Consider the following 8,930-nt stretch of genomic DNA (forward strand, 5'->3'; position numbering starts at 1 on the left):
AAAGGTAACTTCTAAATCGGGAAAATAGAAGGCAAACACATGCACCTTGGGAGGAAGCCAGAGATTGAATGTTTCATTTGATTGGAGAAGTATGAAGCATGAAAGGAAATATAAGCAGGGTTAAAAAAATTCATATAATAACAATATTAGCAATAATGACAAAACAATACAAAACAAAATGATGCAAAAGCTATTTTGTCAGTTAATATATGGGAAATTATAGACTCATTTTTAAAAAATGGAATTACATTGAGGTTTTGAGCCTAGATACCCACCCCCCACTGCAAAAAAAAGGGCAACATGCTTTAAAAAAATAGAGCACCCACAGTTTGCTTTGAAAGGGAAAATGGACAGCAGATGAGGGTGGACTGATTGGAGAGGTCCCAGCGGCTGATGGAGGAGGGATGTGGAATTCTGGAGAACACTGGGCTACAGATAGAGGTGAGGGATGCGTGGTAGGTAAAGATTGCTCTCTCAGCTTAGAGGGTGGGTGATTGTGCCCACGGATGAGTGATAACAAAGAAGAAAAATTCAATTGAAAACCTTAGAGAAACATGCATTTTGCGGTATGAGAAGAAAGAGGAAGAGCAAGTGAAAGTAACACAAGCATGGGGAGAGAAGAAGGTGAAAGAAGTTACTGAAGTGAAGTCAGCAGAAATAATTCACTGAAGGATAAGCAAAATTAAGAAAGAGTCTTTGGATTCAGGCATTAAGAGTCCAACCATGAAATTTAAGAAAATGACCTTTATGGAGAAGTATGGGTGAAAATTAAATTGCTTAGACAGTAAGGAAAGGCATTGGTTATGTGGTCAGCAATTTTGGTAGAGAAAAAGAGACAAAAGCTATTACCCCAGCCATGATTTTATTTAATCTTGATAGAGTCTATTGCAATAATTCATCATATCTGTCTCCCATACTCCAAACTCTTCTTTTTTGAATCTATTGCAAATACTTCATCTTAAGAATCTTTCTAATGTGAAGATAAAATAGTAACATTCCCATGCTCAAAAACATTGATGACTTCATTCTGATGTTTAAATTATATAAAATTCTTCAGACTAGCCTTCAAGATCCTCCAACATATGAACTAAATATCACTTCCTGTTTATTCTCTGACTGTTCCCCAATTTATATTCTGTTACAGCAAAATTATAATATTCGCTATTCTGCAAGCATGCCTGAACTTTCAAGTCTTTATATGTTCGTGGTCTTTCTTCCACTTAGTTCAGAGTATGACTTCCACATCGACGTACTGGGTTCTTACATAGACTCCCATTCCATTCCAAGTGCTGCTTTCTTCATCAAATTTTTTTCATGATTGCTATGAACTGAATTGTGTCCCCCAGCACCAAATATATCTGTTGGAGCTCTAATCCTCAGTGTGACTGCATTTGGAGATAGGCTCCTTAGAAAGCAGTTAAGGTTAAACAAAGTCATAAAGGTAAGAGCCCTATTCCTATAGAGCTAGTGGCCTTAAGAGAAGAGATTCATTCTCATCCTCCCTTTCTCTCCCCAACCCTTTGCTCTTGCTCAGAGGAAAGGTCATGTGAGAACAAAACCGTCATCTACAAGACGGGAAGAGAGCCCTCACCAGAAACCTAACCCTGCCAGAAACTTGATCTTGGACTTTCCAGCTCCCAGAACAGTGAGAAAATAAATTTCTGTTGTTTAAGGCACCTGGCCTGTGATATTTTGTTATGGCATCTGGAACTGAATAATACACTGATCCAAAACAATATTTCCTCACTTGCTATTTATTTTTACTATCTATTGAATTCATTTTTGCTAAACTATAAGATTATTATAGTCTGAAGAGCATTAGATATATTTTATAGCCAACTTATCACATATATTAGGATAAAATTCATCATGGAGAAGAAATATAAAATTTATTTTATACACCATTTTAACAGCTGGCCCCATTACATTATACACTGCACGATCAACATACAATATTAGATTAAATTGGAATTGTAAAATTTCTTTCTCTAACTTAATCAGATTCTATTAAATAATTAAATTATTGTGTGTGTGAATTGACAAAGTAGCCTCCTCTTTGAGAAGTTAAGAGTAAATGCTCAAACCTAATTTTCCAAAAGTGCCGTAATTTAAACTTTTTTCATTGCATATCACATATACACACATCTGAAAATCTGTATGGTTTATTGGATATTTAAAAAACTGCAAATTAATGTATATGTATTTTAACTATGTGAAATGGGAAAGTCATTTTCTTCCTGAACAACACTACAGGTCCAAAAATGAAAGTAGAATTTAATCTCTAATACTCTCAGTGATTCTCATCTATACATCCATAGCTTTGAGAAAAATATGGGCCAGACAATTTATGATGTTTACACTGTAGCTTTGTCTTAAACGCTATGACTTTATCAACAGAGTAGCAAGGGCACTTAATTTGCTAATATGTTGACTATGGGTAAAAATTATTTGCATCACTGTACATGATTAAATTAACAAGAACTAAATATTAGAAATTCACTAATTATTCTCCTGGTATTAGTTAATGCATCAGTATGGGGTGACATTATGTATCTTCACAATAATCCTATTACATTGGTACTAGTACCCCATTTGGAGATATGAAGTTCAGAGTATTACAGCCAGATTTCTAAAGAATATATAATACTATATATATTACATGTAACATCGTATAATGATGATGATGTTACATATAGTATTATATATTATGTAATAATGTGTAATGTTAATATAATCTAATAGGACATAAAATAACAATTTATTATATGTATAGTTAGAGAAGGAATCAGAACCCTAAAGTCTGTTCTGTTTCCAACATCCTGTATTGACTAAGACTTTAAAACAGCATTTATGGTTTTTTCGATTTAAAAATTAGAGAAAAAAGTATGTACATATAAGTATGTAAGGTAATGGACATGTTAATTAACTTGATTCAGCTATTTCACAATGTATACATACCTGTATGTCAAAACAAAACATCATGTTGTATGCCATAAATATATGTACATTTGTCAATTTAAAAAAGTAAATAAAAGTTTTAAAAAATAAAGAAAAAAGTCATCATTTGAAAACACGAGTTACTGTAAGCTATTAGTTATGTTTATAATGAAAAGTACAAAGAAAAATACAATACAGTGAAAGGTGTCTCTTGCTATCTTATGTATTAAAGTCTCTTATCTTAGGTTACTCTTTTCATTTGGGATTTTTTATAGGTATGGTATGTTTCCACCCAAAGAATAAACTAGATTTTGCTTATCTTTAATTTAATCTTGAAACCTGACTTATTGAATTTCATTTGCTTCTAAGTAATGTGCAATATAAACTTTGTTCATCGAATTATGAAATTCAATATTTTTTTCTTCCAGGTAATAAAAGATTTTTAAATAAATGACATTTCATTCCACCATATTACATTTGGTGGTGTGTCATAGATAAGTGTGGGGAAAAAGCAAAAATCTAAAGCATTTATGTCTTTTAAAAGTGAGCCTGCTGTATAATATGTGTAACCTCCAAGGTATTTTTTTTTACTAAAATAAAAAAAAATGCTTAAGCTTGTACTGCACATGTTAAATTAGCTATTTTCAGATTATAAGCATTTCATATATTAAGCATTTAGCATAGCTGAAAACGAACACGTTAAAAAATGGACTGAGGGGCTTGCCTACCAACTAAAATTTATTACACTAAAGTTAATAGCAAAAGTTGAGATGTAATTAGCTCCGAGCATAAAGCTGTGAGAGAAACCTGTCAATACACACCCCCTCCTGCCTCCTACCTCCACTCCCGTTTAAGCTGTGATCTCTCGCTCTTAACTCTTTTGCACCTGCCTACGCTTTCCTACTTGCCGTACAAGATCTGCATCTATTAAATTCCTCCATGTGTCTTTCCAACCTCTCAGTCATCCTTTTTTAAAATTAATGACTTACTCTGACCAAGCCCTCTGTAGGGGCTACCAGCCACCTGGATGGTGATGAAAATGCTCTGCTGCCTACAGCACATGCCGTATATGTCTCCGTCTACAAAATTAGAGAAATCTTTATGGTCCCCTGGAGCACTTAAAATTCTAACATTTCATAAACGTTAAATCTGTCAACCTAAATTTAATTTCATCTCACTCTCCAAAACCTTGTAAGTACAAGATATAAACAAGGGTGCTATTCAGAGGACAGACAGACAACAGTGACTGTCTGTGGCTATGGACAGCTCTCTTTACCCACAGAGAGAAATTTTACTTTTACTGTCCTGGTGCAGCCTTTCTTATCTCTTGTCCCCATTTCTGCAGTTTCCTCATCTCCTATCTCCACGCTCTTTATGCTTCAGTTCATCGCACTGTTGTCACAGCCATCGTCCTATAATGCCTCTTTGCATTTGCTGAACTTCGGCTCTAGAACCTCGAGCTTTAGCATTGAAGTCTCATTTGTCCTTTTGTCTGTGTGCTCTTTCTAGGGCAGTTACGAGTGCTGTGGCCACTTTACAACTGTGATAATATCATCTTCACCATCACACATAAGCTCAATAAGCCACATTATCTCTTCCCGTGTTGCCCTTCATCCCGTGCCATCAACAGTGACAAGTTAAGTAAATGTCACACTACCACATGACACATATTGATATTCTCTCATTTTTCTGGCAAGTAAGTTATTCACATGCTAATGCTTATCAATATTTGTGCAACCCAATTCCAAAATCCCACTTTGAGATTTCCACCCCACCCACTTATGGCCACTCTTAGTATTCATTATTTTATCCTTCAGGTTTCCAGCAAAAAGTATATGTCAATGCAAAATTAGTGATCAACAACAGTTTAATGAAGAGACTATAAGCATAACAATGTAAAAGGGTTAAGAGAAACCACTAAGGTGAAGCACCCCAAGGTGAGAGCAGCACAAGCAGTTTTTACCCAGGACTGAATGGGCAAGCAGAGGGACAGTTACCTGACTTTAACAAACCCAGGTTGGCCCTCTGGCAGGAGCCACAGGGTCTGGCTTGGCAATAAGGGAGCTGCAGGAATAGATGCCCTGATCCTCCTTCCCCTACTGCCCTCCAATCTACTGCCAGTGTCTCCAAATGCTACGGGAAGCCGGGGGCAAGGGAGCCTGTTTGATGCAGGTCCATAAAACCCAAACTTTGGGCATGCAGCTGCTGCAGGAGTGTGGCTCTGCCAGCCACCACGGGCAGCAGTGTCCATGGAAAGTGACAAGATGCATGGCGCTCACCTGCTGCCACTGGCCCACACGTCTACTTCCTCAACGTGGGATACAAGACCTTCTCCTCGGAATATCCTGAGTGATGTGTGAATGCAAAACCCATTTCACGAGAGCAGATTGAAAACGACAGAGCCGTCATCAGCCAGTGTGGAAAACCAGTGCTTAACGTCATCTACAGGCTAACTGATGTCCAGGGTGTCCAGATGAAATTCTTCCCTTCTTCAGCCTTGGAAGTGCCTACCACACATCTAGGTGCGAGTTCCTGGCCAACTCGCACGTCGCAGCTCTGCAGACCTCCCAGGCCTGCACGACCCACCTACACTACAAATGGGTCTCTGTGGAGGACAGCCACCTGGCTGATATGAGCTCCCCCTGCTTTCAAGAAGAAATAGACTGCATTGGCTGTGTCAGGGAAAAGGGAGGCCAGGTCCTGGTCCTTTGTGAGGCTGGGCTTTCCCATTCACCCACTGTCTGTGTGGCTAACCTCTTGAAGACCACGCAGTTCTGCCTGAAGGAGGCCCTCCATTACATCAAGCAGAAGCAGAGAAGGAGTATGATGTCACCTAAGTTTGACTTCACAGGCCAGCTCCGGCCCTCCACACACCACCCCCAGCCTCCCTCCCGCCAAGTGAAGGCAGCAGGCTCCTGTCAAGGAAGACCTTTACAGACCATTTGCAGACACTGAGCCCTGATGTGCAGGGTGCCTACTGCACATTCCTTGCCTTGGTGCTGAAGCCAGTGCCCACCCACTCCTTGAGCTCAGAGATCTGCAAGAGCCCCACGGCCACAGCTCCATCCTGCTATAACTAAGACACGGGAACCAGCTCAACCTGAAGAGCAACGGTGGTTTTGATTCTTAAACTTGTGGATATTTCATACCAGTGCAATAGCAAGGACCTCATTCTGTCCTGCTGCCCTGGTGAGAGGGCGAGTGGTCACTAGGCTTGCAAACAAACTTCAGACTGGCCTCGGGGATGGGTTCTCCACACGGAAGGAAGGTCAAGCCATTAGGCGAGCACAGCACGTGCTGACTACTGGACCTCTAGACCTCCAGCCGTCTCAGGAAAGCCCAGTCCTTGAACCTCAGAGCACACCTTTTCATTTCAAGCGTAAGTCAATAAACGTCTGCAGCAATGTAGGAGAAGGCAGTCACTGAACCAAGAGAAAAGGCAGTTATAAAGACAATTCATTTTGAAGGAAGCACAATTTGCACCTTATTGTTTGAACTTTGGCAGTCTCAGTGTCTGTCTCTTGTTGGTTCAAGGCATAAGCTGACCACCATCTAGTCAGGAAAGTAGACTGTGTTTGTAGAGACATAATATTAATATACATGGCAGTTTGAAGTCTGAAATGTTTTTGAGATTCCCTCTTGTGCTCAATGGAGGCAGATGGTTGAAGTAGTGAGCTGTTAACTCCTCTGGGTTTCTTTTTTAGTGAGGGTTCTTCCCTGACCTTGTACTTGGTCATGATTCTTATGCATACTTGAACCTGTCTCGTTGTGCCTCTCCTCAAAGCAACTTTTGTGTCATTTGAAAAGAGTTTTTCAGACCATGGACCAAAATCCATCTCCCGTGGCCAAGGCAATGGATAAAAAGGGTCCCTGCTGTATATTCTGGGTCTGGGGTGTTGAAAACAGTCCTTTCCTGAATTTGTTGCCCTTATATGTCTTTCGTCATGACACTGTTTTCTTCCCTGCCCCAGGGGACTGTCTTCAAGCTGTTGACTTCTGGGATTTGCAGATCTCGCAATGTGATACTACTACTTCTTTTTTGTCTATAGGTTATTTTACCAGGGGAAAAGGCAATAATTTCCTAAAACTCATGTAAATGTGAAGAAAAATGGTATGTTCCAGGTTGTTGTTGTTGTTTACAGTGTAAAATAAAAATAAAAATAATGAAAATAATAATAAAGACTGAACCTTTGATTTCACAGAGCAGGCTGAAGAATGTGGGACACTCACTACCTCTGCAGTGACAAGTGAGGAACAAATTCACAACAGAACTTCAAATACACACAAAGGAACCCTGCTGTCTCCTTTCAGTACAACTTCCAATGCTCATTAAATTCTACAATAGTAGAATATATTTTTTTCTTTTTAGCATAAATTCTAACTCTTTTGCCCAGTAAGTAGATAAAAGCATTGCTTTTTATAAAAGCGATCCTTGACCCAGCTAACTTTTATGCTTGAAGAAAAATCTCCAGGATAAGGAATAGCTTTCTAAATAATCAAGAAGCAATGCAACAATAAAATTCCATTTGAGACTGGCTTCCACATTTAAGATTCACGTAATTTCTGAAGCAAAGCAATTTAGAATTGTGTTTTTTATATATAAATAACACCCTCAAGTCCAAAAACCTTTGAAAGTGGATGACTATAAGGCATTTAAAGTTATTATGAGAGCCAAGATGTCAAGTAGGTCAGCACTTAGGGAGCTCACACGAGCAGGTCTGTGATTAGAACTGAGATGAGTTAAGTGATGTGAGCAGATGAGTAAAAACCAGGGACAACCCATTTACTAAGGACTGAACTAATTTCTGTCCTACTTATCTTAGATGGAGAATGCTTACATCTTATATAATGTGATAATTGCCCTTAGGTTTGTTACAACAATGTGAACTATGGATAAATTAATCCTTATTTAGAAAATCAAGCACAAAGAAAGTGGAAATGGGCCATCCACAATATACCCTAACTGAGATGCTGGGAAAAGAAGGCACTTACGTGACTACTCCGTAAAAAGTTTAAAATCTCAAAACAAAAACAAAAAGGAAGAAGTTTCAGATGTGTAGTTCCATGAGTTAGTGTGTGCTTTCTGATTATTTTTTTAAAAATTGGATTCTCACAGTGGCTTATTTTGTGGGGCCTCCAGAGCCAGGCTACGTGGATTTGGGTCTCAACTCCACCCTTGACCAAAGGTATAAACTTAAACAATTTATGTAATGTCTCTGTGCCTCAGTTGGAGTAATAATCATGCCCCTTGAGAGTGTTGCTTTGTGAATAATATGGGTATGAAACTGAGGACTGAACTCCGATCTTTTTCTTTTGCTCAAAATTCCTTCCTAAGGAGGCCAGATGAGTCACGCCTACAAGTGATAAAATCTCAGTAAACAGGTTTTTATGACGTTGTTTGTTTCCCAATCTGATTCTGGTATAGCATCATGTGATAGATAAAAAACCCTCAAACATTCCTTTAAGCTGATTCCTGGTCTTTTGGACAAAACCTAACTCTTTCAGCCAATGGTCAACTAATGAATTCCCGAAATCTACCTATGATTTGTAAGCCCCCGCTTTGAGATGCCGCGCCTTTTTGGGCCAAACCAATGTATGCCTCCCATGTATTGATTTATGACTTTACCTGTAACTCCTGTCTCTCTAAAATGTAGAAAACCAAACTGTAACCCAGCCACACCGAGTCCACTGCTCAAGACCTCACCGGCGTAGCTCCGGGTCATGGTCCTCAAATTTGGCTCAGAGTAAATCTCTTTAAAATTATTTCACAGAGTTTGGTCTTTTTTCTGTTGACAAAACCATTTAAGTTAGAAGAGGATCTAGCATATAGTAAGTGCTCTATGTGTTAGTTTTTACTATTATGTATGAATACAGTAGAATTAAAAAGCAAATAAGTATAGATCTGTGATTAAAGCTTACATGGAATGAAATGATTTGAATAGCAGGGCAAAATGCAGCAGTGATAATATTTACAAAAGCAATATAAAATATTA

At 38.6% G+C, this 8,930-nt stretch overlaps 1 pseudogene; it reads left to right on the forward strand.

Annotated features, from left to right (window-relative positions):
* Positions 1 to 1,174: 1,174 nt before the first annotated feature.
* Positions 1,175 to 6,017, forward strand: LOC105820971 (annotated as a pseudogene).
* Positions 6,018 to 8,930: the final 2,913 nt, after the last annotated feature.

Source organism: Propithecus coquereli, unplaced genomic scaffold (assembly GCF_000956105.1).
Source record: "Propithecus coquereli isolate 6110/MARCELLA unplaced genomic scaffold, Pcoq_1.0 Scaffold55, whole genome shotgun sequence".
NCBI lineage: Eukaryota > Metazoa > Chordata > Mammalia > Primates > Indriidae > Propithecus > Propithecus coquereli.